General features: G+C 33.6%; 1 pseudogene; it reads right to left on the bottom strand.

Annotated features, from left to right (window-relative positions):
• Positions 1–209: 209 nt before the first annotated feature.
• On the bottom strand, positions 210–6,204 carry LOC134259493 (uncharacterized; annotated as a pseudogene).
• Positions 6,205–11,328: the final 5,124 nt, after the last annotated feature.

Raw genomic sequence — 11,328 nt, 5'->3', positions numbered from 1 at the left:
AAAATATTTAAAATATTTCGTTTATTTTTCACAAGTATACAATAAAAATTTGTGTAAAAATACCAATAAAAGTATTATTAAACAACAAAAAGTATTTGCTTTAAAAGTTGCATTAGTATCAAAAAAAACGCCAACAATGTATGTTACATGTATATAAACCCACCGACTCTAAACCGCCGTATAAAAAAATCAAGATTACAATTCAATACAAAATATATTTTATAATTAATAAAAATGAGTTATTTTGTCAAAATAAAAACAATTCCCTATGATGCTATGAGGTTAAATAAACAAGCTGCTTATACGAATCCCATATCCCCTTCCGTCCTCCACCTGGACAACCTCGGTTCCAACAACGGCGCACTTCCGGTTTCTACCAATACTTTCTTGTGCTTGTATCTGTCGCATCACTTCATCTGGAGGAAGGGCATTTTCTCGATCCTGAAAGTTAAAAAAAATGAAAAAATCAATAAAATATAAAAATAAATGTGAAATACTTAACAGTCTGGTGATAAAATTTCTGTTGCTTTTTTTTGGAACGTAATTAAAAAAAAAGTTATTATTAATATTTTATTGACAGCTGTTTAAAAATACTACATATAAATTTAATATGCTTACCTGTTTACTTGCAATAAACAGAATTGGAATGTTATTAGCGGCCTCCAAACTCAGAAACCTTTTCAGTTCGTCAGCATTCTCTAACCTCGCCTTGCTTGCCGTTGAATCCACCACCCAAACTATTACATGGATCCCTTTTACAAATTCCTTCCAATAAGTTCTACACATTTCTGATCCACCAACTACAAAGAAATTCAAATGCTGATTATGCATGTTACATTATGAAATTCATGAACAAAAAGTATTTCTTGAAAGTTCATATCTAGAAATATGTAGATCGTTTGTCTAAAATGTGATTGTAACATGTACATGTAGTTAATATAAGTTAGTTTTTTTTTATTTCAGCCTTTTATTTTAGTTTTATCAAATTTAATTAATTTATTCATTTGTTTTTAAGGGTTCTTTTTTAAGAAATCGGGGAATTTTCATTAACTGAATGGCGAGCACACCATCGTAAAAGTACACGTATCTTGTATGTAAAATGATTCTTACCATCCCAGATATCGAACATGACGTCCCCTATGGTGACAGACTTGACGTTGAAGCCGACAGTTGGTCGCGGCATTTCATTCTTTTCCTTTCCCTTACTTAGACACTCCACAAATGCGGTTTTCCCGCTCCCATCCAGTCCGACCACAAGTACTCGTGTCCTCGGACGCTCCGAACGAGTCTGCAGGATAGAAAAACAGATATATTATGGTTAATTTGCAACATGCACCTCAGTGCACATGAGTCATTAAATTGCGCACAATATAACTTCACAAAAATTTTTTCGTGTATTTTGTTGATAATAATATACGTTGTTGATATATCCAGATTTCGATTAAAAATATCTTGGATGTGAAACAATTATTTTTAAAGATATAAATTTGACAATTTCCTGGATAATGTCATAGGCGTCGGAACCGGGGGGGAGGGGGTGCTTTAGCCCCCCCACCCCCACCTTTTCAAATATATACATAATAAAGGCAATGAAAATTGGAGTTTACCTTTTTTGTTGGTTTAGCCCCCCCCCCCCAACCAATGTCAAATAGCCCCCACTTAAATTTGCTACCGAGGCCAATTAATTTAAAAATTAAAAATGCGTTTTTAATTTATTTTTACAAATGCACCCTTCCTGCTACTTGATCTGAACTTTTGCCGAAAGAATACACTGTACATGTAATGACATCCTTAGAAAATTTTAATTTCCGCCTGGAAGGTTTAAGACCCGAAGCAATGGATTTTTTCCCAAAATTAGAGTAAATTAAAACTGTTGATAAGAATATCTCGACATTTGTTTCTAACAATATCAGTTTTTTTAATAAGATTCAATTAAATACTCATGGGCCTCGGAACCGGGGGGGGGGGGGGGGGGGAGGGGGGCAATGATAATCGGGCTAACCTTTGTTTAAATTTAGTCCCCTCCCCCCGCACCAGTTTCCTTCCATCGCCTATGATACTAATCGTTTGATTGATTTTTAAACACATTGCGTTTTATATATATATACGCCCATGAGCCCTTAAACTGGATGTACGGTATTCAGAGTTTGATTTCAACTTCGAGTTGTCCTTCTTTTGGCCAAAAGTTTTGAAAAAATACTTAGTTTGTGTAGATTTACTAGATTTCAGCGTCAAGATACTCTAATACTAGTACACCATATACCGGTACATAGTACCTGACATTCCCGCATCATATGTTTTAATTTCTTTTTTACATCTTACATCCCCCCCCCCCCTCAAGGTAGTGGAACGATGGATTCATTTTAATGTTGTCATAATTATTTAGATAGAAGCATTTTATCATTTTTAAGCAGTTGCCTTGCAGTTTGATTTTTAAAAATTATGTTACAAATTGATCCCTCTTTATTTAACAGTTAAGTTCAGAACAACTGATTATGTGTATACATGTAATCTAAAAATAAATTGCAAGATATAGGGTATCCCCCGATGTAACATTCTTATATATAATATAAGCATTTTGTTTATTTTTTTGTTTTTTATGCGCCCAGATCGGAAGATCCGAGGCGTATATTGTTTTTGTCCTGTCTGTCTGTTTGCCTGTTTATCTGTTTGTCTGTTTGTCTGCAAACATTAACCTTAGCCATGACTTTTGAACCATGAATGATAGAGAGTTCATATTTGGTATGCATAATCTACTGATATAGCTCTTTCACATGACACCAAGATCAATGACCTTGTGACCTTGAATGCTAAAAATAGTTCTTTTCTTCAAACTTTTACCTTCGCCATAACTTTTGAACCATAAAAGATAGAGACTTTATATTTAGTATGCATAAACCACTGATTGATCTCTCTTTTATGACACCATGGTCAATGACCTTGAGACCTTTGACTGTGACCTATATGCTAAATATAGCTTTGTCAACAAACTTTAACCTTCGCCACAACTATAAAACGAAGAAAGATAGAGACTTTAATATTTGGCATGAACACTCCACTAATGAAGCCCTTTCACATGATACCAAGGTCAATGACCTTGTGACCTTGACTTTGTCCTGTATGCTAAAAATAGCTTTTTGAACCTTCACCATAACTTTTGAACCACAAGAGATAGAGAGTTCATATTTGGTATGCTTTCGTCATTAATCAAGTTCTTTCAAATTACACCAAGATCAATGACCTTGTGACCTTGACTTATATGCTAAAAATATGTTTTTTAACTTTGTTGCCGCCGGGCGCATAGTGTTTCACAAACACATCTTGTTTTTTTTTTACTTGTTTTTTTTTTTATTAGTTTCCAGCACCAGATTCAAGTAGTTCAATGATGCTAATTGTTTGTTATAAATGATGTAAGTATGAATCTGGACCATCGTGGGGAAATTACATAGATATTTACAAAAAATACTGGCTGACACTCAAACATAGAGGTACATGTCTATCTTTAAAGCTTATGTAATGCTATGAATAAAAACAAATCCATCAGAAATTTGAAGTTTGGATGAAGCTTGAGATGGAAAAAGATATTTATTATAGTTTAGTGTGAAATGCTATTGCAATAAACTTGATTTAAGATCTACTGTGTTCAATTTATGGTCTTGCAGCCTGATTTGCATCTTATAAATGAGTGACCAATTAAAGGTTTTTGTCAAGTCAGTCCAAAGTTACTGCGAGCCCTCCCTCGGACCAAAATTGCAGAAATATTCTTTATAAATAGGATGAATTCTTCAAGATTATTAGTTAAGTGTTTGACTTTGCTTTACTTAAAGGCAATATTCCCTAAGATGAACTTTGAAATATTTGCTTATCTATGTTTTGGGATTTTTCTTTTAATAAGTTGAAATAATGTCTCCATATTTTAAAACGTGTCAATCAAACCGACAGAAATTCAAAGTTTCAATAACTTTGAAATGAAACAAGATTTTTATTATATTTTCTTGTGAAATGCTACTGCAATATATATATCGTAATAATAAACAGAAAATTTGAGAAAATATTAAATTCAAATTCTGTTTATTTGCACCTTTAAGTCTGTTTTCAGTTTAAGGTCTCAGGGCCAGGCCTGGTAGACAAGACCACTTTTGATCTCAGTCTCACTTTTCCGTTATATATTCTTTTGCCAAGTAAAAGTGAGATTGAGATCAAAAGTGAGCTCATCTAAGTTTTATGGCCCCCAGGCCTGGTCTATCATTCAAAGTAAGTCTTTTAGTGTGCATCCCTTAATGCATCATCCAAACATATGTTTGGTATTGTAACAGGTAGGACTTATAGTTACTTGGGAATGAACTTTCTCCTCAATCTTTAATTTGGACATGGATGCTTAGCCAACACATGGGGTACATGTACAGCATAACTGATAAGCTCATGTCAAATTTGCCGAATTGAGCTAAAAATCAAATGTGTGATAAGACAACCACAGTACATAATCAAAACGCAAGAGCATAGAAATGGAGGTGCAATTATACTCAGGAGGGGTACATGTAGACTTTACTTTACCAGTCCCCAGATCTGCAAGATCCACATGCTTGGACTATGATGTTAACAATATACCTCACTGAACTGATAAGGGTTAGTCTATCAGTCTGAACTGATAAGGGTTAGTCTATCAGTCTGAACTGATAAGGGTTAGTCTATCAGTCTGAACTGATGAGGGTTAGTCTATCAGTCTGAACTGATAAGGGTTAGTCTATCAGTCTGAACTGATAAGGTTTAGTCTATCAGTCTGAACTGATAAGGGTTAGTCTATCAGTCTGAACTGATAAGGGTTAGTCTTGCACACTTTTTGACTGATTAGGGTTAGTCTTTACAAAGTATTTGTTTGATTAGGGTTACTCTCATATCCATCAGAGACTCACTGATTAGGGTTAGTCCTCGCACATTATTTGACTGATTAGGGTTAGTCTAGCATCTGCCCCTGAGATTTTGTCTTAACATCTAAGTCCTTGCATCCCATCCAAGAGATTAGGGGTAGTGACTCGTTCTTTTAGATAACTTATTCAGTTGTTTCTGTAACTTCTGCAAGATCATAATTCAACTTCAATGGCATTTCTTTGATTTATTTACATGGAAGAATGGCTAAGTCCAAAAGAATTGACACTAAGCATGCGCTTCATTGACGATTATTTTTAGTGGATTTTTTCAATAAATAAACAATATCTATTTTTTTCAGAGAATAATGTTAAAACTTTGTTTAAAAAAGAAATTATTAAAAACTTTGTTTAAAAACGAAGTTTTCAACTAAACTTTTAACTGCAGAATTCAATTTTTGGGTGAAAAAAGAAAAAAAAGTTTTTTTTTTTATTGCTCATGCAATATCAGTTATCACATATATTTCACCTTTGGCAACACTAGTCTTCATTTAAGTACATTTTTCAGGGGACCGGTTTAAAAGTAAAGTCGTTTCCTCAGGTGGTTTATTTGAAGAATAGAAACTCTCTCCTGCATAAAATAAGGAGATAAAAAACCATGATCAAGCTCAAAAAATCCCATGAAACAATATAAAATAGCAGCAAAGCAAACATGGACCTCTAAAACATTAATAGAGGTGGGATCCAGTGCCATATTCACAGTCATGTTAATTAAACATGTTCAAGCAAGTTTAACATGTCAAATTCTGCTGAAATTCAAACAATGAATATGCATATAGATATCTAATGAATGCTATGCCATATTATATCTAGTCACTATTGCACTGTAAAATGTTTCAACTGAATTAACACTTGGACCATAAAAGGCCTAGTAGTTCATGATTCTTTTTTTTTTTAAGGGTGCTGTGGTAATGCACTCACTACGTTTCGCATGCTGATTTGACAACGACATTATAAAGTAAGTAATGACGAAGAAAAGATATTAAAAAGGGAAAAAACAGAGAAATCATGTAGATGTTGCTTACTACGTTTTGAACGTGTCGGAAGTATTCATCGGGCTTGCATTCTGATTCTTGAAAGAATATGATTAATTTGTAGATTCCATAGGCAACAGCTGATGTGACGATTCCCGAAACTATAAAAGATGTCGGCCTTGTTTCCCACAGGTATTTGAGCCACGAGTTCATCCTCCCAAGCTCCCTACCTACATCATTGTTGACGTTCAAGATAAAATGCGACCCCGATCATTGTCCTGGTGTCTTGATCATTATAGTGTTTGAAAAATTGGTGCAACTAATTAAAGAAAAGAAGAATTTAAAGGTCTCCTTCCCAGAAATAATCGATAGAAAGTTCAAACTATCCTTTTAGATGGGTATTTCGGTAAACAATAATAATTTTGATATTTATTGTTTCTTAATGTCAATAAAAATTTTAGCCTCTAAATCTTAAACAAAAAAAAGCTTTATTTCAAAATGTAGATTGTCCCTAAATTAATTCCGTAGATTAAAATATACAGATTATATTGTTTCTAATTAATAAAATGTGTAGATGTTTAATTACAGAAATGTTTTAACATACTTGGAAATGATGTATATTTTTTTTTAGATATAGTGTTACCGTTTCAAAATTTGTAAGATTGCAACAAGATTTAATAGCCATTCTCTGTAACCACTTAAACTTCGTTGCCACGCATGGACACCGATTTTGATGAAACTTCACCCATGCTTAGTACTTGACACCAGAAACAAATATCAAACAAAATTTCGTTGCTATGTGTCTCGGTTGCTATGGCAACAGTCGGAAAAGTTTGAAAAATGGAGATTTTCAGCCACTTTAAATCTTGACTGTGGCTTAATAAAAACTAGAAAAAGCAAACAAACCATTCTCACAAAAACATGACACCTTGATGTCACTTATACTGTAAAGAAACTGTTTAGAATATATCTCTAAGTAAGTGGTAACCAAGGGTACATTTGGAATACATTTTAAATGCTGAAATATGCTGAAAAACACTCCGTACTCACTAATGGTAGGTATTACATGCTCAAACTCAATCAACGATTTAAGAAAAACAATGAAAATGTTTGACCTTAAGTATATAAGTATAAGCAATATTATTCTATAAATAACTTTTATGGTTGCCATGGTAACACAGTGTAAGCATGCAAAACCCGTAACTAAGATTGGGTTAATGTATGTCTTGAGGAAAAACATAAAAATTAAGACTGGCAAATATGCATCTTTAGGACCTTGCAACACCAAAACCATAAGAAAAATTGGGTATAATTGTTTTTTGTAGTGTTACCATGGAAACAATGTACAGTGCTTAAAAGTGAATTATTTTTCGCTGCATTAAGAATTAAATTGCCATTTAATCAAGAAACAAATTAAAGGACTCAGCTTGAATAGTACTTATCCGTTAGAACTGAACTTGAATATCATATATTGATAAAATTTGATGAATAAAACAACACTGTTACTATGGTTACCAAGAAGGGAAAATGTTCGATTTTGTGAACTTTATATCAATATTAAACCCGTGTCCCAAATTTTGCATCCACTTAGAGATTGGATTAGTCAAAATTAAAAGTCAAGTTAGCTGTTAATAAATATCAATCATAAAAGTTTTGGGAATCTACATTTTAGAGTACGTATCCAAGGAAAGAAAATGTTTTTCAGGTTTTTAAGCATATATTTTCTGCTTATTTCCATAACAACGCTCTATTTAAAGAATCTAATCTGAATTTTTTAAAATTGGAAAACTTGGAGCACACCAACATCTTATAAAATTATCGTTATGAGGAAATGTGTTTTTTTAGCTCACCTCAACGAAGTTGGGGGAGCTTATGTAATACCCTCGGCGTCGGCTGGCGTGGTGTGGGTGTGGCGTTGGCGTCCCAGGTTAAGTTTTTTGGAGCAGTTTTCTTTTTAAGTACTTCTATGTCCTATATTGATTAGACATGCATGGAAGATGTTTAAATGTGTTTCATTGTACCAGTCAAAGTTTCAGATGCTGCAATTTCAGCAAAGGAATGGCTAGGTTAATGTTTTTGGAGCAGGTTAACATTTTTGGTGCAGTTTTTGGTGCAGGTTTCATTTCCAAGAAACTATTAGCCCTATGTTGACCAAACTTGAATGGATGGTACATCTAAGGATGCATACTACTGGGCTTGCTTCGGATGCTGAATCTGTCCTACATTTTCCGGTTGAGTGAACAGGTTAAAGTTTTTGGTGCATGTTTCATTTCCAAGTAACTATAAGACCTATGTTGACCAAACTTGCATGGATGATACATCTAAGGATGCATCTATCAGGCTTGCTTGGATGCTGAATCTATACATTTTCCGGTTGAGTGAACAGGTTAAATTTTTTTGTGCAGGTTTCTTTTCCAAGAACTATAAGCCCTATGTTGACCAAACTTGCATGGATGATACATCTAAGGATGCATACTACCAGGCTTGCTTTGGATGCTGAATCTGACCTACTTTTTCCGGTTGAGTGAACGGGTTTAAAAGTTTTTGGTGCAGGTTTCTTTTCCAAGTCAAAGCCCATGTTGACCAAACTTGCATGGATGATACATCAAAGGATGATATATCAGGCTTGCTTCAGATGCTGAATCTGACCTACATTTTCCGGTTGAGTGAACGGGTTTAAAATTTTTTTTGGGGAGGTTTTATTTCCATTTTACTATAAGCCCTATGTTGACCAAACTTGCATGGATGATACGTCTAAGGATGCATCTATCAGGCTTGCTTCGAATGCTGAATTGATCTACAATGTACATTTTCCGGTTGAGTGAACAGGTTAAAGTTTTTGATGAGGGTTTCATTTCCAAGTAACTATAAGCCCTATGTTGACCAAACTTGCATGGATGATACATCTAAGGATGCATACTACCGGGCTTGCTTCAGATGCTGAATCTGACCTACATTTTCCAGTTGAGTGAACAGGTTCAAGTTTTTGGTGCAGGTTTCATTTGCAAGTAACTAAAAGCCTTATGTCGACCAAATTTGCATGGATGATACATCCAAGGATGCATACTACCAGGCTTGCGTCGGATGCTGAATCTGACCTACATTTTGTGGATGAGTGAAAATGTTAGTTTGTGATGAATGTATCATTTCCAATTAACTATGAGCCCTATAATGAGCAAACATGCATGGAGATACATCTTAGGATGCACACTAATGGACTTACTTTGGATGCTGAATTCACATACATTTTTTAGATAATAGACCAGGTAAAAGTTATGGGTGGGTAAATTTACCAAAAAACTTGAAGGCTTATATAACATTGTATAAACCAAACCAAACTTGCACAAATGTTGCATCAGGAGATGAAAACTCTCAAATTTGCTTCAGATGCTTAATTTTAATTACATTTTCATGAACAACTAGTTTAAATTTTTTATGTAGGTCTATTTCGATGTATTCATCAAAATTGCTTAAATATTTTCATTTCTGGAATGTACACTTTTTGTTGGTTAATTGTGTGACTTTGCCTTACTTAAAAAAAATTCGTTAGGTGAGCTCTGTAATCTCTGATTACCTATGTTTTAAAGATAGGATCAGATTTAAAATATAGAGTGTTACTCTGAAGGCTCCCTGTGCTATAAAAACCTTGGCAACCATAGCCAACCAAAATGAAATATCATATTTTGTTCTTGGTATATGTTTTAAGGCTCTTTTTTCTATTATTTGGTCACATTTTATCCTAGAATTGTTTTTTATTTTTACGTGTATGACTTTATAAATTTCAATGAATATTTTTTTGTACTTTTGAATACTTTGTTACCATAGTAACGTATGTAATAGTTGATTTACCAAACATGTTTATCATGCATTTGAGACATTACCTTTAACTTTTGGAAAAAGTCATTTTCAATTGTTTGCTTTGCCGCAAATGTTAACTATGGGGCTCTAAACTGTTAAAAAATGCCATTTTTGAACTTTAAAATTTCCAGGTAACTATAAAACATAGCAACCAATTTTTGCCATTTAGTTTGTATCAATGACTTTTATCATAGAGAGTTTGGAGAAATTCTGAAACTTTGGGGCCACAGCTCCTATATAAAATTTCAAAATCATTACAGAGAATGGCTCTTAATAAGCATTGGATTAGTTTTTTTTTTCTAACTGCAAGAGCGCGTGCAAACAAAATTAACTAACTTTAAAAAGGCTCCTTTGTCCATTTCCGAGCTTCAGTCTTTTTTTTTGCTCGCATAGAAGGAAAAAAAAAGAATTGAATCAATTTGGTTAAAATATTACAAAAGTGAAACATTTGTGAGCTTTTTTTAATTTAAAAAATCTGCAGCCGGTTTCAGATATTGGGGCTTTAAAAACTATTTAAAAAAAAAAAATTAAAAAATAATAATAAAATTGACCAGAGCACAAACACAAAACTGACGATAAGCCCGCTATAAATGTCTTGTTTACAATATTCATATATAAAGCAATTCAGAAAGGGTTAATTCAAATCTATATGCTAACTTGTTAAAAAATCAATTTCCGCGAAATAAAACAATATTTTTACAATATTTAGTACAATTTTCTTTTATTCTTGGACTTTCAGTAAGGCGTGGCTATTCTCGACGTTACATAATTAGCATCTGAAATTTACATAGCCTTTCATTCACTGTCAAATATATATACATGGGATAGAAATTTGGGCGAATGTCAGTGAGCGTAGCAAGGATCCGATGATAGTGTTACAGCAAAGAGGTGAGGCTTAAGTCGTCTCATCGATGTCCCAAAAATTTAAAGTTGCTGATGTTGTTAATTTCGTAGCGAATGAAACTCTGTTCGCCCTATGAGAGACGCTAATTACGTAGCGTCGAGAATGCCACGTCTTATACTGAAAGTCCAATGATGAAAAGAATTATACTACATGTATCAATGGAAAAGGGCTTCTCATAATGAATACACATGTGATGCAAAGTCCTAGCACTGATCAAAAATTATGGCCAAGGATGTTTTTCAAAAGTGGGTCAAACGTCAAGGTCAAGGGGTAAATACAGTATGTTGGCCGATACTCAACATGTGAGTTAACATCAAGGTTGATGTTTTTTTTTTTAAAAAAGTCAAGATGGATCTAGTCAGACGAACGGACGGGCGGGACAAATTGTCCCCCAATCTTCATTACTGGGGCACAAAACAGAATATATTTAATAAATGGTCTACTGCAAAGAAAACAGAGAGACATTTAACTAATGGTCAAGTATTATAATGTTAATTGTAGCATTCAACAGTGGTCATCATTATACAAAGTTGTTGAATTCTGCCTCCTTTTATTTGACTCAGCTACAATTTTACCTTGTTATAAAATAAACATTATATATGCTTAATACAAAGATGTTTTAAAGTTTTTACAATAGAAATAATGGAAAAAATATTTATTTTTAAAA

The sequence above is a fragment of the Saccostrea cucullata genome, unplaced genomic scaffold, assembly GCF_032062105.1.
Source record: "Saccostrea cucullata isolate Sc308-1 unplaced genomic scaffold, CSIRO_AGI_Scuc_v1 ctg13031, whole genome shotgun sequence".
Classification (NCBI taxonomy): Eukaryota; Metazoa; Mollusca; class Bivalvia; order Ostreida; family Ostreidae; genus Saccostrea; species Saccostrea cuccullata.
Note: the sequence above shows the minus strand (reverse complement) of the source record. Positions and strands in the feature narration are given on the sequence as shown.